General features: G+C 46.7%; 1 protein-coding gene and 1 pseudogene across 5 annotated transcripts in view; both read right to left on the reverse strand.

Moving 5' to 3' along the window:
• DPP6 (dipeptidyl peptidase like 6) overlaps positions 1–27,767 on the reverse strand; it is an 863,884-nt gene that overhangs the window by 275,506 nt on the left and 560,611 nt on the right. The gene's annotated exons all lie outside the window — the stretch shown is intronic.
• LOC140849816 (N-myc-interactor-like) overlaps positions 10,178–27,767 on the reverse strand; it is a 28,475-nt pseudogene continuing 10,885 nt past the window's right edge.

The following is a 27,767-nucleotide window of genomic DNA, read 5'->3' on the forward strand; positions in this document are numbered from 1 at the left end:
TAAAAAAGCCCATTTCAGAATTTCTGATAGCCTACATTTGTGTCTGTTTTGAAATATTCTCTCTTTAGAATCTTATTGGTTCTTTCCTTAACTAGGAGATAAATAAAACCTCTGACTTATTTTTATTTTATAAAATCATGAGTATCATGATTTTACCTTAAAAAATTCTTTTTCAGTTAAAAGTCAGTGTGTGCAAGAAATGGACAAGATTCCCTAGATGGGCTACGAAAAAAGTCACTGATGCACTTGAACACTGATTCTGGCTACCAGGAGTTTAAGAAATGGGCCAACTTATAAATTAAACATACTGTTTTTTAGAATACCAAATTTTATCAAACTCAGTTTTTCTTCAGTCCTGAACCATTAGAGGATTCTGAAATTCACTGGTCAAAGATTGTTGCTTATGTCATTCCAATATCATAGCTTATTAGTAATAATCAGGAATTACTTCTCAAAAAAACAATACTGTGCATGGTTCTGTGGGTCATCATTTTAATCCGAATGCTAAGAGCTGACTCTCTCCACATACTTAAACTAATAGGAATTCTGTGAATCCAGTGCAAGCATGGATGACAGAGGTTTGCGAATGACTTCACTGCCAACAGGCATCATGTGAGGCAGAAGACCACTGCAGAAAGCAACTCAGGCTTTATTAAGTATTGTTGACCCTGAACGATTATTCTGGGGAAATTAGCAAATAAAAGTACCTAGAGGTGTAGCTGAAATGACCACTTTGCTTCATCTATGCTTCCTTGAGAAAGATCACCTTGTACTGAGAAAGACTGATGAATGGGCTGAAAGCCAGGGACTTGACACGAAAATTCCTCCAAGACAAACTGAGGAGAAGTGCCAGGGTAGCAGACAGATTGTGGAAAAGCTTGGTCTCAGGATCTGGGAACCTGGCTTCCATTTCAGGCTCGGCCACAGACTGGATATGCCAGAAGTATGCAGACAGACTTACGGAGCAGCGTCATTAAGGGAGAAGGACACGCTCTTCTCTCCTTTTGTCATACCTGCTAGAAGGAATGCTTGTATGATGGCTGGTGCTAGAGCAGCCACCTTGGACCTTTAGGTCATCTTACAAGTGGAACAGAAAAGTGAAATAGAGAAAAGATACTACCTCCTGACTTTTATGTGAGAGAAATAAATTTGACGAATAAATTTCTATCTTGTTTAGGCCAGGATTATTTTCTTTTTTCTGTTGCTTAGAGATGAATCTACTCCTAATACAGAGATACAATCATGCCCTGATGCTAATTTCTGGTTAGTTTATCTCCCAGATTTTGATTTTCAATAGTAAAACACATTATTTTTCCAAGAGGGTAAAGGTGCTGAGATCAGCCACAAGCAAGAAAAGAACAATTTGTGTGAATATCAGATGTTACCTCTACCAGAAGTACTCAGGCCTCTGAAAAGCAGAATGATCACACCTTTCCACCAAACATTCATCTGCTATTTCATTTGTAAAGGAAATACATGTCATGGACCATTTTCTAGGAGAATTTCGGGTGGGATCTGTGAAAGAGCTCGCTTCTGCATGACTCTCATCCTTCTGATGTAAAAGCAAATGGAATAATCCAAAATGCAAGCAGCAGCCAGGACGAAGTCTGATATGGCATGAAGAAAATAATTACACGAAACAGTTGTCTATTCACTGGAGTGGAAAACAGAAACAAATGATTATCTCCGGGGAGAAGCAGGCAGCTTCCCTCGGAAGGGATTGTTCATTCCTTTAGACCTGCTCATTTACACGTGTCAAGCCTCAAAGTGCCTGATTATGTAGAGGACACTGGTGGGCTGTTTCCTTCCGAGAAGATCGGGCACATGGAACAAATATAGGATGTCAAAGGCAGGCCTCTCCCTGTGGGTGAGGCTGCCTGGGTCCTGTGTTTTCGGTGGAATGTGAAACCTGATTTGATGGCACAGGGGCTGCCCTTGCTGAGGGATGCAGCCCCCATGGTGCCCCACCTGCCTGGGCTCCTCCCTGGTATGGGCCCCGGGAGGCCAGCCAGCAGCACTGTCATTGTAAAGCTGCCTCTGTCTCCTGAGTCGGGCTCTGGCCAGAGAAGCTTTCCCTTCTGGCTTCGACCTGCCGAGGCTTTGTTGGGACCATTAGAGAAACTGCCAATCAGAGCAGAACCAGTGACCTGAAGGCTGTGGGGGGCTGGCCCAGGGCTCTGGATGGTGAGTGGGTGGAGCACCTGTCCCACACAAGTCATTAACAAATGGGGTGGGGACAGAAAAGGCAGGCCTCACATTTGCTTCACAGGGAAGGGAAAGCCCAGCTCTGACGGTAGATTGTCGACCTGGACTTCTAGAAAATCCCCACCTTTACTGGCCAGTAGCTGGTAACTTCAGGTCATGCGTTTTCTGTACCTTGATAAGCCCATCTGACAGAAATGGGGATATGAATGGTACCTATCTTACCGGACATCAGAACGCCCACTAGCAGAAAATAGCCAGCATCTGGGGGTGGACTGCCCATGAGCCAAGCCCCCCTGCTTCTTCAAGCACCTGCTCTCAGCGGGCTCAGCCGCTCTGCGTGCCATGTGTACACTGTTGTACAGTCAACAGAAATGGGGCAATGATTGGCGAGGTGTGACCTCAATTTCCTCCCCACACAATGTCGATATACCTTACTTATTCTGTAGAATGGGGTAATGTTACTAGGCTGACATTAGTAACTCTTGGGTGAGCGTGCACACACACCTACCCAACTGGTGCCAGGGGACCTGATTTTATGAACAATGGACTCACCTCTGGAGGGAGAGGCCATGTCAGCCAACACAAAATGAGTATTTCAAAGGGAAAGAAGAACTGTGATAGAGAAAAGACCGGGTGCACGTGAGAGGGCTGAGAAGATGGGGACGGCATTTGGTGCTATGGAAAACCAAAGACGTTTTGTCAAAACAAAACCACCGACGGGCTCAGACACACTGCGCCAAAGAGGCATCCGGCAGGCATGCTTTCCGCTGACTGCCGCCCCGACGCACAGCAAAGTCTGCTGCTCTGACAATTCGATTTCTGCTTGGGTATCTATTCCACTCTGCTGTCTGCTTAAACCATGAGCAAATACATCTTTCAACTTTATTGTTATTTTTGAATTCCATGCCTCCTACATTCCCCATAATAGTCCCGGTCTTAATCATCACTCCATGTGCTAAATCTAAAAAGAGGGTCTTATCAAAAGACTTAAAATTTCTCTTCCCCAGACAGGTTTGCCTGGTAGCTCCTCCCCTTGTAGGAATCTGCCACAGCACTCACGCCACAGGCCCACAATGACTCTGAGTCCTGCTTTCTTTCTGGATCTCCTAGGAAACCATCACTGCCTTCTCTGGCTCTTGGCTCCCTCCTCTCTCCTCCTCAAGGAGCACACAGTTTTGTCAGTGTCTTCTCAGGCTGCTAAGAACAGACTCATCCAAGCCTTCAGGATTCCTCACATTTGGAATGTTTTCATGTTTCTGTCTGAACCAGCAGCCGCCAGAACTCCGTGCAGGCGCTGCTGGTCCTCAGGACGAGCAGGCGGGCCACCTGATAGGCTCTCGCGTCACACAGCAGTCTTATGAAGAAATGTTAAAACTGATGTCATAAGAGGGATTGACCAAAAAAAAAAAATCTAAGGCAAAGTCCATAGTTCATTGGACTATCTTGAGACCCTGAGAAAGAGTGACAAATTGTGCAGAAAAGAGAGAAAAGAAAATGGAAAAGCTAGTAGGTTTAATGTGTATCATGGACCAAATTGGGTAAAATTTACTGACCAGTGGTAGTGCGGGGAAATTTGCATGCAGAGTTTTACAGTCGGAAGAGACAGTGCTGCCGGCTTCATGTCTTCAAGCTTATTTATTTTATGAAAAAGGAAACTAAAGACAATTCTTTTTTTAATTAAAACAAACCCTGTTTCTTCTGCTACTACATGATCTTGTCTCTCATTTTCCTGGCGGATTCTGATAGTGGTTGAATGCACAGAAAAGAGATGAGATGGCCATCCTTGCTGAGGAGTGGAGTAGATGGCTCTCATCACATGGTCCCCTGGGGGACGGTGGCCGGCCCTGGGAAGTACCACGCAGGAGTCCCCAGGAGTAAACATTATGCTACAGCCTTCAGCCTTCTAAAAAGATTTCTAAATCAGATCATCTTGCCAGACACTTTGCATAATATAGTAAAAGACGAACAAACCAGAAATAACTCTATTTGAATTCAAGAAAGAGAATCATGCATTATTTTTTGTTTAGAACATTAGGCATTTTTTTTCTCTTTAGGCCTAATTTCCTGGGTGCTGGTGTCAAAATGGCACTGAAACAACATTGTCTCTTTGGGTTATCCAGGATTTGGGTGATTTCTGGAAACATTAAAAATTCCTGAGACACATGTAATGCTTCCTCAAGACATTAAACAAAGAATTAACACGCGATCCTGCAATTCCACTTCTGGGCATTTACCTCGAAGAGGTGAAAGCTGGGACTCAAACAGGTGTTCGCACAGTTACACTCAGGTTCATGGCAGTGTAGCCAAACAGTAGGAGCAACCCAAGTTCCTACTGACAGATGAGTGGATATACGAAATGTGACACACACGCACACACTCACACTCACACACACACACACAGGAATATTACTCAGCCTTAAAAGGAAGGCAATCCTGCCAGATGCTACAGCATGGAGGAACCTCGAGGACGTTACGCTAAGTGAAATAAATCAGATGCAAGTGAAAATACAGTGCGATTCTGCTCACAGGAGGTCCGGGGTGCAGTCAGATCCACAGAGACAGAAAACAGAAGGGTGGGGCTGGGAACTGGGGAGGGGGTGGGAGTTAGTGATTAATGGGGACGGAGTCAGTTTGGGAAGACGGAAAGTCCTGGGGAAGGTGGGGGTGATGGCTGGCAACAGTGTGAATGTGCTGAATACCTCTAAACTGTACACTTAAAAACGGTTAAGACAGTAGATTTTGTATTAAATATGTTTAACAATAACTGGAAAAAAAAGAATTTCTCGAATAGAAAAACGGGTTTGCTGTAGAGTATGGGGAAAAAGAGAGCATCTGACAGAGTGTATAGCTGTGACTTAACCTCTTCTTACTTTTATTCAGACCCAAGTTTATGGCTTTGGAAATCAGGGGTTCTGAAAAAAAATTCATCATAGAGGAAAATACTTCTGATAAACGAAGAAAGACATATGGGTTTGGACACGTATTATTCGATCTGCACACCACTTCTCCTCAGCATGCTATTCCGACTCACTGCGGGGCGGCACACGCCTGGACGGCCCCCTGCCCCCGGGGGCTCCACGGTAGAGCTGGGCAGGAAGGTGCCCGCACACTGTGCCGCAGGGGGGCATGGTGACCAACGGCCCAGGCCCGCTGTGAGACACGGCGGGGTCAGGGCAGGGCTCTGGGGTGCACGGAAATCCCCCCCACGCTTCCCAGCTCCTCATCTTCAACGGATCATCAGAGCTGGGGTCACCCACCACCCGCGGCACCGTCCGGGAGGGTTCCCGCCGGCCCCAACTGAGGCTGCGCTCTCCCAGAACCAGGGCAAACGGCCATGATCAGCCTCTCCACTGAAAGCTTCCATTGTGTCTCAACATTTGTCCAGTACCAATGCCAGATGAACTGAACTCTTTAAAAAGCCAAAAACCAAAAAGATCAACTCTTTAATTCTAACAGGGAAGTTTGGGGCAACTGACCTATCTGGATGGCTTTCTGGGAGAGCCCCCTCTGGCCACACCTGACCAGCCACACGGGGCAAAGCAGACTCATGGCTTGTGGCCCCGGTGTGAGCTCTTCCGGACATTCAGAGCAGGAGTCTGAGCTGAACAGAAGGTCAGTAGCACAGAACAGAAGACACAGGAAATCACTTTATAGCAAAGATGGCTCAGGAGGACACACAGGAATTCAGCAGTTGGATGGATTTAGGGCCTTCAGGCTGAAGAGAAGGAAGAAGAAAATGATGAATGAAGTGGAGGGGGTCAACACCTTTAGAGCTAGAAAGATGCTCCTCAGGTACTTTTAATGAAACACCTTATATTTCCACACCACTGCGCCAAGCAGAGGCTGGCTGGTCTTCTGTTCCTGCTCCTGCACGAATGAACTCATTAGTCTGTGGCCTCACACAATTGCCACTAAAGTACATCTCCTCTTACGTAATCTAAAGACTGGCTTCCCAAAGCCTGGGAACGTTTGTCCTCACAAAAGTGATCAGTTACTGGGTGAGTCTGTGGGCGGTCAGGGGGCTGCAGACCACGGGGGTTCAGCGTGAAGTCACTCATTCTCAACAAGCATTTGTCACTGCAAAAGCAGATGGCTTCACTCTTCCCATGTACATGCGATTCGTGTTTTGTAACATATAATTAGAGATTTGATCTGCAGGACAGAGGGATCGGGCGCTGAAAATCTGATGGTGTAGAAAGAACTAGCCTCATGTCCGTCATCTCCACAAAATCATTCCTTTCCCACAAACAGGAATACCTCGCTTCACTGTAAATGATGATTAAATGGTTATTTCTGGCTTGTAATTCTCTTTTCTTCACCTGTGAGCAAGGAGCTTTAACATTCAAAGTTCTAGTGATGTGGCGTTATGTCTGGAAGCCACCAAGTGTGAAAGAGATATCTCTTAGAACTATTAGTGATTCTATCATGAAAAATAACACAGTATCCTTCAAAGTACTTTACTTAACATTACACAGAGAAGTACACAGGGACACGTTGGTTCACGAGGAACAGAGAAAAAAACAATCCTTTATGTGATAGGATTACCTGAAAGCCAATATAGATTTTGCAATGTTATTGTAAAGATCATCTTACAGATTTAAAGCTTTTCCCATTAACTGGGAAATCAAAGTTAAAACACAATCATGTTTAAAAAGCATATACACTATAGAAGAAAAATGTATGTTTATGAATGGGGTGCAATGGTTTTAGAAAAAGTGAAACAAGCTTTCTGTCAGTGGCCTCAGTGACTTTGAACGTTCATCATTGGTCACTGTACCAATTCTGTGGACGTGGATTCCGGTTACGTGAAGAATCGCAGAACTGATTAAGTGACACTTTACAGCGAATGTTAGCCTAACGTACATCTAGAGGATTGTGCTGCATTAACAATTTAAGTGTTTTAACAAATTCTATTAGGATCATTTACAGAATGAGAAAACTTATATTGCCAATTAGTGTTTGAATAGATTTCATCTGAAAATATGAAATCTGTTAGAACAACACTACTGTAGGATCATAATAGGTTCTTTATAAAAAATAAGGAAAATGGATATTTGTACAGCTTATAATTCAGTTATATTAGGATATAATATATGTTACAGGATACATCATATACTTACTAATCTGTTCTAGAATTTTGCTAGATTTTATGCTTTTTGAAAATTATAATAATTTTCTTTTTCCTCCCAGTCTTCACTTCTTTCTCATTTGCCCACACATTCCTATGGGTTATTTACAATGATGCTGTAATATCCTTAACAAGCCCACCAATGTGAGGCAGGTAGAGCATATTTGACCACTGAGCAAAAACATCACCACTGCAAACCTGAGTTTCCTTCAATTGTCCTGAATTCTCAGACACATGGAAGGGCCTTTTTGCTCCACTGGAAAGAGGTGCATTCAAACTGGTTTCAGACTTGACTCTGTGTATGACTTTGAGTAAGTTACTGGATTGGTGATAGTAATATTCCTTACTTCACTGGGCTATTACAACAGTTAAAAGACATAATGCATGCTAAGTATTTGGGGCAATTGCCTTAAAGCTCATATTTTTTTTAAATTGGATTATTTGCCTTTTTAGTATTGAGTTTAAAGAGTCCTTACATATTCTGGAAACAGGCTCCTTATCAGATACACGAATTGCGAATATTTTCTCCCATTCTATGGGCTGCTCTTTCACTTCTGTGATGGTGTCCTTTGAAGCACAAAAGCTTTTAATTTTGATGATGTCTAGTTTATCTATTTTTTCTTTCATTGCTCATACTTTTGTGCCATATTTAAGAGTCCTTAGCCAAATCCGATGCCATGAAGATTTACCCCTCTCTTTTCTTCTGAGTTCAATGTTTTAGCTCTTACATTTAGATGTTTGATCCATTTTGAGATAATGTTTATATATGGTATAAGGTAAAGGTCCGACTTCTTTCTTTTGTATATGTCTGTCCAGTTGTCCCAGAACCATTTGTTAAAAAGATATCACCACTCATTTTATGCTGCTTTTCTTCTAAACAATATTTTAAGCAGTTTCACTTGTGTGACCTTATGCACTATTGCTCCGTCACACAGAAGACCGATGCACCCATCTACCTATGGTCAATAGGTTTGGGCAGTGTAAGGACGGCCCCTTCCCTCCGGACCTCCAGGCAGGCTCTGCTCCCAGAATCCTCCAGGGCCAGGTGGGGCCACGCGCCTGAATTCTAGCACAAGTCTGGGCAGAACTGATATATATGACTCCTAGGCTTGGCCTTTTTCCTTCTGCCACCCAACTAGACTAAATCTCCCAGCCTCCTTTGCAGTTAGGGGAGGTCACATGACTGACTCCAAACCAATGGGAAATACAGGTAGAAGAGATGTACACCTTTTCAGGGACAGTCCCAAAATACCTCCAGTGAGAAACTCTCCAGTCTCTTCCTGAGTCTGTCATCAAGACACAGAGAGTCCAGGGGAGAAATCCAAGTTCCCACAGAATCCATGCCCTCTAGAGGAAGGAATCTCAGTCCCTGGCAGACGGAGAGGCTGACCCTCATTGTCAGCCCAATCCGCATGAACTGCAATGTGAGAAAACCATCCAAATTGTCAGAATGAAAATAAAAATAATATAGTCATCCAAATTGTCAAGGTGCCTAGGCTGAGATGGAGACTTCAGGTACAACAAGATGGAATCCAATTCCTGACCCAGGAGGCAGGGAGTTCCCAAAGGGGGTGGTCATGGAGAAATGCCCCCAGCTGGGAAGCAAGAGTCACAGCTGCTTTTGGTAGAGCCCAGTCCGGGCAGGGAGGCCACAGAGGCCAAGGGGCACCCACTATATGAGCAGCAGCTCAGGCAGGCTAACTGTCCTTGGTTTACAAGGAAAATAAATAACGGAATAGTGCCTAGAAACTCTTCCCAGATTTGTTACCTGAGGCTCTTTCAATTAAACTGAACAGGGGAGAGAAATAATAGGCACATTCTCTCAGATTTCAGAAACTGTCAAAAAAGAATTAGGTTGATTCTGAGTTTCTTCAAAAGAAATAACTAAACCAAAGGATAGAAAATTCAAGGGATAAATTTTAGATTAATATAAGGAACTACATAACAATCACGGCTTGCTTCCTCGGTGAGAGCGCTAAGCTATACTGAATGGATACGTCCAGACACAGACTGGTTAAGCACATATGCCAGGGGCTGCAGAGAGATTTCTTTATTGGATGGGCTGTTGGTAACATGACATCAAACCCCCTTCCAGTCCTGCTTTGGCTTGCTGTCCCCACACGTGGCTGATGGATGTCCCCGTCAGTCCTGGTTCAGAATGCCGAAAGACCCCTGTTAATACATGCACATAAATTCCTTTAACATCTGATTGAATCTCCTCCTCTACAAAGTCTTTAAAGACTCACACTTCTCTATATGTGATATCTTCACTTTGAGTTTAAATGTATTATGTTTCTTTTTGAATCTCTTCATTTGATTGCACTTCTTAAATATTCTCCAGTTGTACCAAGGTTCATTTTTTCAAGCTTCGCCATCATTTCATAGGTACCAAGGGCCTTTAATCACTCAACCTAAAGTGCTTTTTATTATGAAGGGCATATAGATGGTACTTAATATACTGAATAGTCATTAAAGAAAAATGTGCCTTAGGAGATTAGATGATATATTTTGTTCAAGGGAAAGCCAACTTCTACATCTGCCAGTGATTCCGACACACCCAAAACCACTCCAGGCCTTGAAAAGTAGGGCACAAAATCTCCAGGCTGCCAAAGGCACTTCCCAGGGAAATCCCCGTCCCTGGCAATCCGTTACTATTAGAAAGGGCGAGTGTATGAGCACACATTAATTACCCTCCTAACGGAAAGGGCAGAAATAAATGTTTGCTCATGCTTCTCCATGGTGCCCCATGACCACACCAAGCAGCTTCCGGGAAGTGGGGACTACAAAACAAATACTCATTTTTATCAAACACTGATAATGATTTGGACCCAGTAGCTCTAATTTTCATATGATTCCATGAGCCTCTTCTTCGAAGTATGCTATGCGGGCTTCACCTAGAGAGCATTCGACTACATCTGCTTCTCCACGTCCATTCCTCTCCCGTTGAAAGTGAATGTTAAGTAAATCCTCTACAATCTCTTCATCCATCATCTGAAGGTCTTCCATTCCAGTCAGAAGCACTGTCCTCTCAGATAGTCCTGAAAATTTCTCAAGTGCGTTTCTGTGTATGGAGAAACAGTGACTCTATGGCAGTGTTGATTTATATAAAGAGGATCGTCTTTCTTTTTCAAAATCTCGTCAGCAACTTCCATTTCCACCAATGTGATGACGGCGCTCCGGGACTGCTTGTCATACTCCACACACTCCACTTGTCCGCCTCCGTGTCGGGACTTAGTGAAGCTCAGTTCTAGCTTGTCTCTCATCTGATTTTCAGGCAATTCATCAGGAATTTCAGTAACATTGATCTTCATTTTAGACACATCTACGGGAACCTGGAATCTGACTCCAGAGTTCAATGGGACGGGGTTGGCCGTCACCTCCACCTCCAAGTCCTCTATCTGCGCATGATGTTTCCCCATCCTAATCACATTTCGGGCAACTGTTCTTTTTCAAATGTGATAAGCGCTTGTCCTCTTCGCAGCTCACCAAAAACTTGGGAGCTCACCTGAAATAAACAAGAGGTGTTAAAAAACTGGCTGTCCATCTCAGGATTCTCTGAGCATGTGAACTTCATCCGTGTTTCGGGAATATCCACTTTAATCTGGAAGTTTCCGGCGGCCTCTTCTAACAGCTTCAAGCTTCTGGATTTCCTCCTTTAACTGAGTATTTTCCTTTACAATTTTATGTATTAATCTCTTTTTGTTCATCTTTGGAAAATTTTTCATCTCCATGCTCCTTAAGAACTTGTGTTTTGTTACGTCCATCAGTTGCATGGTTCCCTTGATAGACCAAGGCGGACTGCTCAGGACAGAGTTCTCAAGGCCCCCTGAGTTGAGGAGGTTCTCACTGGCCAAATCACTCTAAGTTTCCATTTCCGAAATGAAACAGAGAGCGCTTTAGAGAACGGTCAGGGGCCCGGGCCGCGCGGCGTGGCCGTCGTGGGCCCAGGGGCCGGCTGCCCCCTCGGGCCGGAGCACCAGGGCCGCGGGCGCCGCAGGGTCGCGGTGGGAGCGGACAGGACAGGACGGGACGGGACGGGAGGGGACAGGAGGGGGCGGGAGGGGGCCGCGCTGCGCGCTCTCAGCCCCGCGCCGCGCCTCGCAGTCCCCGGCCCCGCGGGACCCGCCTCCCGTCCCACCCGGGACTCGCTTGCCCGGGGCGACCAGCCGCAGGGACGGCAGCCCGGGGACGCACGCCACACTCACCTGCCTCTGTACACAAATCTTAATTTCAAGAGGAAAAGAAAAAAATTTTTCTCTTTCGGGTATTATGGGTAATCATCTATTATATGTCTTTAGCATTCTGTATGGAAGAATGAAAGAAAAATTGCTTTTAAATAGCTTATTTGGGGGAATTCAGCTAAATACTGAGTAGCACATTAATCCGATGCATTAAATAAGAAAACAAGACAGCATGCATTTCATTATTCCAAGGATCTCCCCTCTCAAAGGATTAGCCATTTTGGCACTGCAGAGTAAATGTGCCAATGTGATTTTTTTTCCAGGTAATTGTACTCTTATACAATACAGTATTAAGCACTAAAAATGTCAGAAATATGGGTTTCAATCTACTCAACCTTCACCCTGACAGAAGCACACTGCTTCTATCTGAACATTTCAGTCTTCCCTGAAAATTCTTGAGAGCAGTGGTGGGGAACAAGCATCCTTTTGAGTCCACCCAATACCACCTGCATCAGCGTGGAGGAAAAGGCCATTTTGAAAAAAAAGGAGAAAAGAGCTACTTGCCACACCTTATGGCAGGAGGAGCCATGTCCAGAACAGCTGAGTAAGGACTCTGAAAACCTGCTCCTTTGTAAAAGCAAGGGGATTGCAAAAATTGTCAAAATCACCTTTTTCCAATGTTGGCAATTAACCAGTGGCTTCCAAAAACCTGAGGTGCACTTATTCAAGAAAAATGACTGAATCTTGGTCAGAATAGTGAGCTTTGTGGCCTTTTAACTGGTGCTATTCCCATCTTCCTGTCCCCAGCTCCACAGCAGTCTTGAAAACCAACAGCTGCATAATCATAATGGCCATTACAATCACCAGCTTAGAAGGTGCTGGAGGGGGAACAAGATCTTTATGGCTCTCCAGAGCCCCATTCCTAGAGGACTGCCATTATTTCACCCGACGGGCAGTTTCTTGGAACCCTGAACTCACCAGATTTGTATTTATTTGATCTAACTCAGAGCTCGCTCACTGCAAATGCCTTTTCCCTAGGGCATTTGTCAAAAACAGTCAGCGACAATTGTTTAAAATAGCAGCTGCCTGAGGTTATGGTAACAGTTGGGAGTAAATGAGAAGGCGACCAAAAAAACCTAAAAGGAAAATCGAGGCAATGAGATGTCCATAAAGTTTTCAAAAACATACTGCTGGGAATCTAGAAGGCTATTTTTATGTGTGGGACTGCATGCATGCCAAGGAAATATGTGACAGCGTCCTCATCTCTCACCTCTGGCTGACCTTGAGACTGAGCAAGCAGGAAATGCAGGTTTTGGCAGGGTTGTGAGCTGCTTGGCTGAGTATAGATGTGGTGCCCTTACATGCACACAGAGCCTGCTGGCACCCACTGCAAGACTTACTGCTTCAAAGCATTTAAGGAAATCTCTATGCAGTCATTACCTGACCACTAAGCAAACCCAGCAGAGACTTTCGTGGCCACATATGAAAAGAGAGCAGACTTTCTGAGTTAGTTCAGGGAAGCCACTACACAGATGAATAGTGACAACACATGCCACAGGACCTGGGGAGAACGGTAACACAGATTTCCAGAGCTGCTGTACTGTATTATTTAAATGTACAGTATTTAACAAAAATCGTAAGACACACAAAGAAACAGCACAGTATGACCAATACACAGGAAACAACAGCAGTTAATAAAAATGATTGCCAAGGAAGTTCAGTCCTTAGACATAATAGGGAAAAAAATCCTTTAAATTAGCTACTATAAACATCTTCAAAGAACTAAAGGAATCTATGTCTAAAGAACTAAAGGAATGAGAACTGTGTCTCTCTGACTAGAAATATCAATACAGAGAAACTATTTATTATGAACCAAATAGAAGTTCTGGAGTTGAAAAATACAACTGAAATAAACAATTCATTAGAGGGGTACAAAATAATATTTGACCTGGCAGAAGAAAGAAACAGTAAACTTGATGATAATTGAGATTATCCAGTCTAAGGAACAGAAAGAAAAGAGGATGAAGAAAAATTAACAGTGTTTCAGAGACCGTGGGACACCATTAAGTGTATCAACCTATGCATAACGGGAGTCTAAAAGCAGAAGTGAGAGAGAAAAGGGCAGAAACAATATTTAAAGAAAATGGCAAAAAAAAAGCAGAAGGGTAGAAGGGAAGGGAATCCTTCTCAGTTCAGTCTGTAATGCCAGAATTACCTTGATAAGCTAAACATCACAAGAAACCTACAGAGCAATATCCCTTAGGAACGTAGATGTAAAAATTTCTCAAGAAAATACTAGCAAACCAAATCCAGCAACCTGAAGAGAATTATACACTGTGATAAAGTAGAATTTATCCCCAAAACACACGGTTGGTTCAACATAGGGAACCAATCAGTGTAATGCACCATATTATTAGAATAAAGGACAAAAACTGCATTATCAGATCAGTAGGAGCAGCAATAGAAAAAAACCCATCACCCTTACATGTTAAAGACACTGAACACGCCAGGAACAAAAGGGAACCTTTTCCGTCTCATCCTCTGTGAAAAACTGACATCCCAAATCATAAGGAATGGAGAAATACTGGTAGCTTTCCCAGTAAGACCGGGAACAAGACAGGGATATCCGCCCTCACTACTTCTATTCAACACTGCACTGGAGGCTTTAGCCAGGGCAACCAGACAAGAAAAAGAAAGAAAAGGCAGCCAGATTAGAAAGGAATTTCTAGTTGTAGGAATCATGAATACACTAAAAACCACTGATTTATATATTTTAAAAGGTAGTAAGTCAAACCTATATGTGTACAGTAACGCTCACATCAGTGTTCACAGTAGGCAAAAGGTGGGAACCCCCAGAATGTCCATCAATGGAACGTGGATAAATGAAATGTGGTGCACCCACAGGATGGAACATTATTCAGCCTTTAAAAAGGGATGAAGTTCAGATTACGTACTACAACGGCTGATCCTGAAAATATCATGCTAAATGAAATATGCCAGACATAAAAGGAAAAATATTGTTTGATTCTACTTACATGAAACACTTAAAATGTCAAACTCAGAGTAGAAAATAGAAAAGAGATTCCAGAGGCTAGACGAGGGGGAACAGGGAGTCATTTTTTAATGGGGACAGAGCTTCTCTTTGGGATAAAAATGAGCTCAAAATAGATGGTGGTGATGGTCTCAGAGCATTTTGAATGTATTTAATGCCACCATTAAAGAAAAATGTGCCTTAGGAGATTAGATGATATATTTTGTTCACGCGAAGGCCAACTTCTACATCTGCCGGTGATTCCAACACACCCAAAAGTGCTCCAGGCCTTGAAATTGTGCACTCGAAAGGGCTAAAATGATCCATTTTATGTTATATATATTTTCCCACAATAAAAAATATCTCAAGGAACACAACAAACTTTTAGAAGGGCAAAAAACATTGGTGAGATATACAAATAGGAGATTCTTAAAATGGAAAGTGAAGGCGAGAGGGAAGGCAAATGAAAAAATAAACTGTCCATAAACATGACACTCGGGCAGACATGTCTGTCACAAGGTAAGGCCAGTAATCCCATCACTTCTGGGTCTGCACTGGACAAGCACATGGATGGCAGGTGGTGGGACTCAAGATGCTCACTGCTAATGAGGTAACTGCAGATAAGCACAAGTGACAGAATGTACCACGTAGAGACGTCAGTATGAACTCATGTTGAGTTTTAGAGAGATGCAGATAAAGACAGATAGGTGAGTATGTGTAGAAACACAGGTCAGCACACACATACTTATTTTTCGTGCAGTCAGCTGCGAGGGCCTGGCATCCTGGTACTAATGAGCAGAGATTTAGTTTCTCATACCATTATTCAGTGGAAGGAACAGGGCTCCTTGGAGAAATGGCTATGTTAGGTCTGGCAGAGGGAAAATATAAGATAATAAGATAAGCCTGCAGCATCTTGTAGTATCAGAAAGTAGAAAAGTGCTTAAGGAGTGAAAGAGGGGAGGGGAAGGGATGGAGGAAAGAGAAGAAAAGAGAAAGCCCACGTGGTGCGGGCAGCCAGCTGCGAGCCCGCCCGACGGACAAGGCTGGGACAGTTTGGGAAAGAAAAAAGCAGTATTGGATTATAATACAAAGGATAAAAAGTATCTGAGTCGATATTAATATAAATAAATGATTCAGTAAGTAAATAAATGGTGGAGAGCAGTCAAATCTCCCATATGAAAGAATTCTAAATAATTTATACAAATACCCTACTCTTAAGGAGGGAGAACACAATCTTCCATTCCATTAAGTGTGGGCCGTGCACGATTACTTCCTTCCAAAAAGAACACTGTGGAAAGGGGAACAGAGAAACTTCCAGAGAAGCCCGACAAACATGACCTCAGCCAGGCCACCATGGATGACATCGAAGACCTAAGTCAAGCTGTGGCCTGGACAGAACATGCTGAGATGGCACTTCACTCCGCGGGCTGTTTCCCTAGGCCCCAAACCCCAGCCTAATGATGAAAAGAAATCGGAAGAAATTGCAATTTAAGAACATTCTGAAAGAGAGCTGAGCAGTATTTCTCAGAATACCTGACTTTGACTGCTATCAAGGTCATTAAAAACAAGCAATGTATGAGAAAGTATCATAGCAGCGACAGTGTAATCGGGAATGATGACCGAGCATAACGTGGCAGCCCAGATGGGAGCCTGGGACAGAAAAGGACTTTGGGTCCATTCTAAGGAAATCAAGTTTAGTTAGAAATGATGTATCAACATTGGTTGATTAATTGTGATCTATATACCATCGTAATGGGAGCAGATGATAATCAGGGAAATCTGGGCTGGAGTCCCACACGAGACTTTTGATGCGTAGGCTTCTCAGAAGCTTGGTCCAACACGGAGTGGAAAGAAACACAGTCCCTTAGTTCTAGCTCTGTAATGACAAAATGAGACTGTTTTCCTCAATTCAATTCACCAAATATTTATGGCCCTTTGTTTCTCAAACTACAAAGTCTCTTCCAATATGATAACTGTGACTATGTGGTCTAAGGTGTGCATGTCCCATGTCCCAGGGAATGTGTGATGAGGACTCTTAAAACCACGAGTTACAAGTTTCAAAAATTCATCTTACCAAGTACAAGTTTCAAAACCTCATCTCCATTTAATAGAGTTTCACAGTAAAAAATATTTTGATATGGTATCTATTTACTGTTTTGTCTTGTTAGCCAAAAGCTACATACATTTTTAAAAGATAAACTTGGGTATTTTTAGTTATGAAAGTATATTTTTAGAGGCGGTATTTAATTTCCGTTTTCAGAAATATGGTATTGAGGTTTGGGGCTGTAAGGATCTGCTGGACAAAAAGAAGCATGAGACAAGAGTAATATTTCATAAAAATTGGGTCCCATGTGTCGATCCTTTGACTTATCTATTCCTATACTCATGTATCTTCCAAATCACATCTAACCGCATTTCTAAAAAATAATTATTGAGGCTCTTGGCTTTGGCAGAAAACAGTGTTCTTGATCAAATGATCATATGGCACATTGTTAATGTTCTTATAAAGGACAGGCAGGCAACTAGATTTATACTCAAAGTAATGTTATATATTAATAAGTGAACTAATAGGTCAGTGATCAGGAAATCATACGCCCAGTTAACATGCCAGATAGTATCTGTCTTCACGCTTATTTGCTGCACATACACAATACATGCATCTGCAGCATGATCGCTGATCTCCTTAAATGCCCGCCTTTCGATCAATTCTCTAGCCAGCTAAAAATAGCACCGTGACAGTGATTTTCACGTGTATCCTTAGCCACTGGGGGGCACTGTTCCACAAAATACCCTAAGCACTCAGTGTGGCTTTTAAACTAATTAAAAATGATACTGTGAGTATTACACAGGGGTCGACAGAAAGTGTCTTTCTGAATCATCAAGGTCAGTAAGCATGGATAATTCAGAAAAATAAATTCTCTGTTTATATTATTTATCCGTGAATCAGGAAAGAGCACTGGGTTTAACCTCAGTCCGCCTGGATTTACATGCGGCAAGTTCCGAGAACTGCAAGCCTCCATTTCCTTACCAAAAAACCTACATTTGTAGAATCTTTTCATGACATAACATTTTCACAAAATATAAGATTCTGATCTTAAATGTTGTGGCTATTAGTCTCAGAGGTTTCTGTAAACATGCCTTTACTGGAAGTTCTGTGGGTAGTTTTGACCAAATGCTTTCAGGTGAAGGCAAGGAGTCGTATCAGATTCCAGAGCGAGAGAGTTGTATCGGTTTGTCATCACTTATGCTGGCCGAGGTTGTGTGTTCACGAAGGGCTTTCAGACAAGCGGTCTAACCTCGCCCTGAGCCATCGCCTGAGGGGGGCGTGTTAACAGGCACATTCTATGGGTGCGGATGTGTGTCCGGAAGGCGGGGCAGTAAGCATGGACCCGGGACTGGAATCCTGTCTGCTGACCTCAAAGTGCCTGCTCTTTCTGCTTCCCCAGGACTGCTCTGTTCCTCGCCAACCCCCGGCCTGGCCTGAAGGTGCTCGGTGGGTATTCCTGAAGTGCATAAACAAACAGGAGGGCAAACCACGAGAGGATAAGCCTGAAACTTTGCCTACCTGGCTGAGGGGTCTCAATGCTACAGCTGGATTTGCCCTACTGAGGAAAGTACCTTCAGTTCCCTAATTCTCAAGTTTTCCCTGTCGAGAGAACACATGGAATTCTGAGAACTCAGAATCCCGCTGAGTCTGCTGCTGATCAGACAGAAACCTTGAAAGACAAGTTCAACATTTCCGGATCACGAGCATGCAGCCCTGATGACACTCAAGCTCTACTGAAAAGGTTATGCAAACCTGTACCTTAGTTCTCATGCCACCCTATTTTCTCCCCTGCTGCAAAGCTGGAGTCCCTCAAACACAGGTTTGATCATGTGGTTCCCATGCTCAGATATGCTGAACCCCAAAAGCTCAGGAGAAAACTCCGAGTCCTTAGCATACTGTTCAAGGCCTTCCGTGCTCAGAGCACAACCTACGTGTGCAATTAAAGCTTCTGCCACAGGCCCCCTCTCAACGCCACACCGAGTTACGCGGGAGGCAAATGGATGAGGCGCCTAGCAGCATGGCCTTCTTCCTCCACTCAAGCATTTCCTTCTGTTTGAACATTTTTCTCTCATCTGTCCCTACATCCTTCCACCTCTCATGTAAACGCCAGTCCAAAAGCGAAAATGTTCCTAAATCCTCCTTAGTCCAAGTGTCCTCCATCCCTCGGGAAGCCTCCCCCACTCGCCCCCACTGCCCTTTGCCCACCACTCCCAGTTTACTGGTGCAGGGCCCCTGGGGGCCCCGCCAGCTTCCTGCACCACTCTGGGTGCACTCAGAGCCCAGCACACTTGCCACGGACAGGACACTCGGCCAGCTAGTGCTGGCCATAGGCAAGTAGCTTTGACAAGGTAGCTTGGCTCATTTGAATACTTGAGTTTATATTTAGTTGTTTCAAAACTAAAAATATGGCTTTCAGGATGGGTTCCATAGCTATTACCGGGGGAATGTACTAAGACTGAAGCTCTGTGACGTGCTCCTGAGAACACTCCTGCAGCCAAGTGTCAGGTGGAGAGGCTGGCACAGGCATTATTTTTTTGCTATTTTTATATTATCCCACACATCGCAAGCTTGGATGGTCATAAGGCTCAGAATGCTACAGGGGTGCAGTGGAAGAGAAACCCCCAATGACACAGGCTGGGCCGAGCACAGCTCCATCTCTGAGCCCCCAGCCAGCAGCCTCCCACCGGGGTGCAAAGGCAGAGAGACCGGGGCTCAGATCTGCTCCTTTCCCTGAGCCTTGTTTCACAGGGTGGAAGGGGGTTTGGAGATGGTACCCGGAAGCTTGTCAGCATCTCAGGATGTGGCTGGGTTGCACCGGCCAGTGACGCTGGGGACATCAGGCAGGCGTCCCTTCCACAGTGACCACTGAGCCAGTCAGGCTCTCGAATCCGGCTTGCTCTGTCAGGAAGCCCGGCTAGCGTCCCTGCCTCCAGGTCCTCCCCTGTAGGCGCGGCCACCACCCTCCGCCAGGCCCTACCCCTCGGAGCAGCGTCCCCCTCCGAGTGGATCCCCTGGGACCTACAGATCCACAGAGTGGAATCCAGTCTCCTGGCCTGACGCTCTTAGGATCCACAGAGTGGAATCCAGTCTCCTGGCCTGATGCTGAATATAATTTGGCCCCAAATCAACTCATGAACTTTATCCCCCACTGTTCCATTCTACAGGAATGGTAGAGGTGGGATTTTTTCTTAAAGTTCACATAACAGAAGTCATCGCTGTCCCCATTTTAAAGCACATGATTCAGTGCATTTTGGCATATTCATGATGTCGTGCCACCATCACTACTTCCAAAGCCGAGAACGTTTCGTCCTACGAGAGGCTCTCAGTGCCAAACTGTTCGCACAGCATGGGTCAGGCCGAACACCTGCTCCCCTCTGGAGCCCAGAGTTTTGGTCGCGCTGGGCAGGCGTCTGTGCACCTAGTATGACCAGCCCTGCAGACCCCGAGCACTGGGTCCCTTCTGAGGGTCCCGGGAGATGACATTTTGCTCGGATATCACCACCTGCAGGGGAACTGAGAGTGTCCTGTGCCAGCCTGCTGGGCGAGGACCCTGGGAAGCTGGTGCCCAGAGTCCCAGGACTTGGCCCTGTGGGCCCTTTCCCTCGGATGCACCTGCTCTGTGTCCTCTAGCTGTAGTAAATCACGGCTGTATGTTTAACTACCTGCAGAGTCCTGGGAGCCCTCCCAGTGAATCATCAAACCCAAGGTGGCCACAGGGTCCCCAGGCACACGAACTGGCATATGTGCAGAGGAAGGGACGTGCTGTGTGGGACTCCTTTCAACATAGTTGGGGAACGGGGTTTGGTGGGCTTAGTTGAAATGGGCATTGGTCACGGCTTGTTAACCACGGAAGCAAAGGTGAGCCGACAAGGGGAAGTGTGGCACATTCTCTAACGTGATATGTGATTGATGTTCTTTATAAAGTAAAAATAAATGAAAGAACGTGGTGTCCTACAGGACAAATGGAATACTTCAAAATAAATTTCCATCTAATGAGATGAAAATTGAGTGAAGGAACTCTTAAATAACAGCCAATTATGTGCTCCATCCCGGCACTGCTGCTGGCCCCACACGCAAGAAGGCATTTGGGGCAACTGTGCACACATGTCCCTCCCCACAACTTTCCTCAGGGCTCAAAGTAAACTGGATACCAAGATACAAATGGGAGCCTGGGATTTTGGGAACGGGGTCTGTGGAGCTCACAGACACTATGGTCCTAAAGGGCAGGGAAGACATGCTCGTGGGAGTGTGTGCATCACCACGGGCCTCTGTGCCTACAGAGGGCGTCATCAGCAGGTCTCCGGAAGGCCTTGCTCACCACCTTCTCCTCTAACCTCCTGCGTAGCCGCTACCAGAATCCCAACCCTGTCTAGAGATGCTGAGTGTCCAGACAAAATGCTCCGCTCCCCACTTCTGATCAAGAGGACAGGGCGGTCACATGGCTAAGTCCAGGCAAAAAGCCACCGAGAGACTTTTTAGAGCTGTTACTCCCCAACAAACCGGACCGCCTGCTTTTTCTTTTTAAGCATCTGAAGACAACAGCCCATGTTACAGATGGCAGGGCAGGGGCCCAGGAAGTGTTTGTCCACAGGGGTGGCTCTGCACCCCCGGGGACAGTAGGCAGTGTCTGGAGACACCTGGTTTCCATAGGGTGGGTCCTGGCTGCTCCTGGCATCCCGTGGGTGGAGGCCAGGGATGCCACCTAACGTGCTCCAGAGCCCAGGACGACCCCACAAAGAATCATCTGGTCCAGATGTCAGCAGCACGACGTGGAGCAACCCTGATCTGGAAGAAGCTGGTTTCATGGTGGCATCTTTCCAGCAGTGGCACTAGCCACAGACCATCTATCCCCAGTGTCCTATATGTGAGGAGAATCAACTTCTTGCCTGGTGAAGCCACTTTTGGGCCCCTATTGCCTTCAGCCGAAATAGGCCAAGGGACTCACTCTCCTTCGGTTCTCTGAGCTGCGGCCTCTCGGGCTCTGCTCTGGGCCACACCAGCGGCCACAGGCCGGGTGGTGCTGCCCGCCAGTCCGGACACACTCCGTGACCGTGCCAAGCAGGCAGCTGCCTCCGACCCTCCTCTCCTCCGTGCTTCTGCTGCTCCTCTTTCCCTGACCACCGAGCTCCTTCCAGAACGCACCGCATCCTTCTTCTCGTGACCATGAGGGAGGCCATGAAATCCTCTCCCCCTGGCCCTGCTGAGAGATGGGCCCCTGTGCCCCATGGAGCGGGCAGGCTGGTGTCCGGATGAGACGGGGGGCATGAGGGGCCCGCGGTCAGGGATGACGCAGGAGGTCGGTAAGGGGGAAGCAAGAGGCACGGCCACTCCTAGCCTAGGATGTGAACGCTGCCAACACCTTTCCGTTCTTGTCCAGACTCTTCCCTAAGCGTATGTAGGAAACGCAGGTTCTTTTTAAGAAAAATGGCACATTTTATGTTCTAAATGTCTCCTTGAATATTGAACTCTGAACATCTTTCTGCAGGTGACAGTCCCCCTGAGGCAGCTCTGTCCCCATCCTACCCCAACTCCAGGGTGAACAGTCCCCAGGAGCCGCCGCTCCGGCCACAAGGTGCTCGTTCTTGTCTGTAACGGGAGAGGCTGGTGGCGGGAGCAGAGCTCAGCAAAGGTCCACAGAGGCACGTGAAGCGCCCCCAGCAGTGGGCCAGGTGTGGGCAGCGGACGCCGCTCCCTGAAGGCAGGCATGCACTTTCTTCTGTGTTCTCTGCACGGCACAGGGCTAAGCAAATGGAAAACACCCAAAGTTCTTTAGCTACAGTCGAGGAGGGCCGATGTACATTGGGTGCTTCCAGGAAATGGTGTCAGGTGACACGGGCGAGTCGTGGAGGGAACTGAGGGGCCTCCCAGCCTGTCCCCAACCCGAGCCTTAGAGGCTCTGCAGGATCTGGGTAGGGCTGCTCGCTGGCTCACGGCACCTCCAGGAGGCCGGGGTGGGCTGGGTCTAAATGGCCTCTTCTTGTCTGTGTCACAAGGGCGCCTCGCAAAGCTTGTAACTGAGTCGAGGGTCGCTTCTGCCATGGGCCTCTGTGAGCTTGGCCTCCCCGCCGGGCCCGTGGGTACACGCCACCCTCAGGGCACTCACTGCTGAAGGGCCACCCTCCAGTAAAGACACTGAAAATTATGGGACAAGTACGTGATGCGTGATAATGGGATAGTTTCATGTGGTAAGAACCTTAAACTCCTGGGCTCCCATATCCCCCTTTTGAGTCAAGTTAATTATATTAAGTGAATTCTCAGGGCTTTGATGTTCATAACATTTTCATGCTGCTTTTCAAAAATTAATTCTTTCCTTCTAGATAGGAGATTTGCAGGCTCAGATTCTGAGAAAATGGATTATATTTAGTACATTTAAGAGATCCACTTTCATTTGTATTTTTCCTGAAATAAATCAAGGTTACCAGTATTTGTTCCACAGAGAAAAAATATCTTAAAATCACAGCATGGACTTATCATTAAAAATTAAGATATGTAATATCTGCAAAGTCTCCGTATCTTAAGAGAGTCTTCCTTAGGAAAATTTAAAACTTTGTCCGATAAATCGTCTATGACAAGTATGTCCTCTGGGCTGGGTATTCCCTATCGCTGAATCGTGGGGAGCAGATGCGCCACACCCCTGCAGGCAGTTATGCAGTGCTTGCTACCAAGGGCCTGGAGGGCACAGAGCCGGTGATTCCCCGCTCAGGGCCCCAGCGGGCCCAGTGCTGGGTGATTTCCTGCCCTCGCCCTTCCCGCATCAGGTATGTGCACAGCTGCTGTGTGAAGGGTGCACCGTCCCTGCGGGATCTGGAGCTTACTAAAGGGGGCAGACTTCCTGAAGCCACCCTTCTGTGCCCTGCTGTGCCCTGAAAAACACTGGGTATGAAGAGAATGACTCACCAAAACATATACCCAGTCCTCCTTCTCGCCCCCACCTGCAATCCCCCCTCACCGTCCGAGAACTTAAACAGGGCAGGTCTCCCCACTCAGAGGCCACCTCGGTCCCTCAGCTCAGAGGAGTAGCCTGTGGAGAGGCCCTCCGGGGCTGACCCCAGCCCTGCTAACGGCCTCATTTCCCACCACTCCCCTGAGTGATGCCAGCTTAAGATGAACCAGCATTCAGATCGGTTGCTGGGCATGTCGCGACTCTTCTCCTATGCTTTCCTCTGCGATGTTAACAACACTGCCCGCTTCCTCCTTAGACCACCAAACGCTTTTACTTAATGAAGCCCGAGTTATGTTCAAATGTCCCCTTGGTCTGAGCGTAACTCATGGGACTCTCCCTGCACCACCCCCGGGGCCAGAAGCTGCCATCCCTGTGCACGCTCAACCCACTGTGTCCGGGGGTTGCACCCACATTCCTGGTGTCTCTGCACCATCTGTCCCCATGCCTCTAATCTGCAAGTGCCCAGGGGCAAGGCCCATGTCTTATTTTTCTTTACACCATCTTCTTAGCCAAATGAATGGAGGAATGAGTGAAACTGGTTGACTTGGAGGAGACAAGAGTGGTGGGAACACTGCTGGGTGGGAATCATGAGGCCTGGTGTGTAAACCGGGATAAATTATCCAGCCTCCTCGGACCCCACTCTTTCCACTTACGTAGGAGCTCTAGTAGATGGTGCTCAGGGCTCCTGGCTGGCCTCATATGCTACGATTTCCTGGAGAGCCAGCGGCCCGCACCGGAGAAGCCCCGTGGAGCCGGCTGGGCTCACAGACCCATGACGCGCCTTGCTCCCACACGAGCAGCCCTGCCTCCGCCTACAGGGGCATTCCCACCACAGCATGGCTCCCGTGCAATTCCAAAAATGGGGCTTCTTGTCCCAAATTCTTTTAAAAAATTAAAGAACATCACATAGTCCATGAAGCCAAAGAACAAGGTGAGTCAGTGTGAATGGCCTGCCCCAGGCCTGGTGATTCTTAAAGCTATTAGGGTCCGCATCCCTGCCATGGGTGATGGCCATCACGCTATCACACTTTAATCTCCCTAGACATTTGGAAGATAAAGGAAATCCATTTCAGAAGAAAAGAAATCCAAATATTTTAGTTTTGTCTTCTACGGGCTCAAATGAAACTGGACCATCAGGCCTCAATTGCTCTGTATCAAGTTAAATGAAATTTCCCTAAAGGCCTTTGCTGCCCAAGATGTCCCCAGGTCTATGCTTGCAGACGACACCACAGGTTCAGGCTGGGAATGACCTTCAGGCCAGCACCATGTCCTCTGCTAAGATGACCTTCACCCACTGACTCTTCACCCACTGAAGCCACACTGGACCCAAAGGCACCTAGCGGTTTGAACTCCCTGGAGGCTGAGCCTCACGGAGATGCGGCTCTCCGCCAGGTGTAGCTCCTGGCCACCCTGGGAGCTTACCCACAGGTAGGCGGGCTTCTCCAAAAGGAAGTCCACCAGTGTGGCCCTGGGGACTGAGAGGCTCTATCGTGTAGAGGGCCCTGTGCCACCGGCACCCGGGCGCTGGGCCTAGGGAGACAGATTCGGGCCTTCTGGGTCCTGCTGGGCCGGGACACACCTTATTTCTGGCTGGTCTTACATGAGTCCCAACCCCCAAGTGTGATTTTACAGTGGGTCTTCAGGACAGAAGGAGGAGAATGAGAACCAGCTCTTCACGGGTGGGGTGCAGTTTGGTGTGGGGCACACAGCATAGGGCTGGAGGCACCTCCCTCAAGTCCCTGCTCTCTGCTGTGACCCTGTCGTGTGACTCAATGACTCACTACCCTCCCTAAGCCCCATTTCCTCACATGTGACACGGGCACCCCACCAGCCACAAAGGATCAATGTGAATATCATGAGCTAATGGGCGTAGGACCCCTGGGCAGGGTCCGGACAGATCAGGGAACAGGTGGGAGAGGAGACCAGGACGAGGGCAGCGCAGCGAGCGGAGTGGAGGCAAGGAGGGCGGGCCTCCCCTGACGTCCCTCCCCGAGGGGACGTCCCTCCTTGGAAATCCTATGAAAGCAGCGCGCACTGTGGGCACTTGCTTCCTGCTGGGAACTTGCGCTGCTCCCTGACGGTTGCATTCACTCGCCCCAAACCCTTTCTGGAACAAGATGGTGTGAATTCATTCATTTCCTTCTGTGCACCCATTTTACTAACACTTCCTGGCCCTGCATGAACGTGGGGATCCAGCCCCCAGCATGACCAGCAGAAACTGGCGCTTTGTAAGTTAACCTTTACAAGATGCCTTGTGTACCGCACAGAAGGTGCACAGCACATCTTGCATTTCTCTATGACCCCGACTCATCTAACCAGCCAAAGGTACAGGCAGATGCTTAATAATCTTGATGACTGACCATCACCGGGTACATGTCATGTGTCCAGGGATGGGCACGAGGCACAGTGGAGTTTTGGTTCTTCTTTTAAACTCTGTCCAGTACTTACTCAGAAGAGGAAGGAGGCAAAGATTCTGAGCAAAGTTGAGGCTTTTAAAGGCAAAAAAAGATGGGGACAGTAAAGAAGAAAGTGGGCTTGCCTGAGGGGTAAAAGTGAAATGGAAGCCTCTCTCCAACCGTCGATATGCTGTGTCTGGTCTCAGGCGTTGAGTGAGCCCTTGGGGTCCCCGGATTTGGGTAATCAGGCAGAAAGGCTCTCAGTGGCTTAAGAACCACAGAGAAGAGCTGAGACCATTGTTGCCAATGCCCATCAGCTGTTAAGTGGGCCGGTATTGTTTGCAATATGTTTGTTGAATCTTATTTATTTGGGGGATCTTAACCCAAAATTAAGTTGTACAAACCCAACAATTTGGCTTAAAGATGAACAATCAGCCTAGGCATTTTCTGTTCAGTGGGAACCTCTTTTAAAGTGAGGAGCCCCTGAGGAGAAAGTCGGAAAAGAAAACATCCCAAGAAAGATGGATGTTCCATTGGCTGCTATTCGCCCCTCTGATTTGGGCCAAGAAAGGTGCCTTCTCGCAGCTGACCACACCGTGCCTTTCTCCCCTTTGCATACTGTGTGTGCACACTTGAAGGTGAGTTGCAGGTAGGGTTTTGCATTTCTGAGACAATGAAAACATGACAGCAAGTATGACTTCTAAGATGCATTCCTGGCCTCTGGCTGTCACTCTGTAAAGTATGTTACCAGAGGTAAGAACCAAACAGCAAATGGGCAGGATCAATATGATTTTGCCCATTAGAATTTCTGACTTACAACTTATCAAGGCCCAAGTAAGTAGCCTGGATTCAGTGCAAACCTTCCAGAAAAGTGGTAGATGGGAAACAAAAAACGGAACTCATTGAAGTCCTAAAAAAATTACCCAGCACCATTATTCTTTTCAGTTTTATCTGCTTATTTTATGATCTGCAATTTGTCTTTGCGGATCACAATTGCATTACGGGAAGGTTTTCGTGCCCAGAGGTGTTTGAAATGGGGCTGAGGTACCAGCAGGAAAAGGGATCAAACAGCAAAAGCAAGCAAACAACATCTAGGGGAAAAGGCAAAGCTTCACCTGGCTGCCCTGCGGAGGCTTGGGAGGCCCTGGGGTCTGCTGGCAAGCCTGCCCTTGTCCCCAGTGCTTCTGCTCCGCCCTCCGGATGCCAGGACCAGCAGCAAGGTGGGGGAGCTGCAGGGACACAGCGCCGGGCCACGCGAGAGCCGGGCTGATCCTGACGGGGCACAAGGGGAAAGAAACCGCCCCAGACACTGTCTTGTCCTTCACAGACACCGCACCTAGGAACCCCCCTCATGATGGCTGAATTAATGCCCTAAAGTAATTAATGTATTTAGTACAAGGAAACTTTCACTAAACCCTGGGTAAGTTCTCAGAATCCTCAGAAGGTACTTCATCGAAGTCAGACAGAACTCTTTTTAAAAAGACCAGTTCTGCCACTTGCTAGCTGGGCGGCTCAGGGCAGGTGAGTTGGCCTCTCTGATCCTAGGTACCCTTGTCTGTAAACTGGTGTTACTAGGAAGTATCCTGCTGCTTTTTGACTTCTGAGGTTTGTTCCATTTCCCCCTACACTTTTGATAGGGATGAAAGTCCTACCTAAGAACTGGATCTGGGAGAAGTTAAAAAACTTAATTCACTTTCTGGTCCCTTGCATTGCAAGGGGTGAGGGTGGGGGTCCCAGAAATGTGTCTTTACTTTGAAAAAACTCCTTAATTTGGCTTTTTGGTGGCTGTGGAGAAAGACTCGATGACTCCCAAGGTGGAACAGAAGACAGGGTGGC

Source organism: Manis javanica, chromosome 6, assembly GCF_040802235.1.
Source record: "Manis javanica isolate MJ-LG chromosome 6, MJ_LKY, whole genome shotgun sequence".
Classification (NCBI taxonomy): Eukaryota; Metazoa; Chordata; class Mammalia; order Pholidota; family Manidae; genus Manis; species Manis javanica.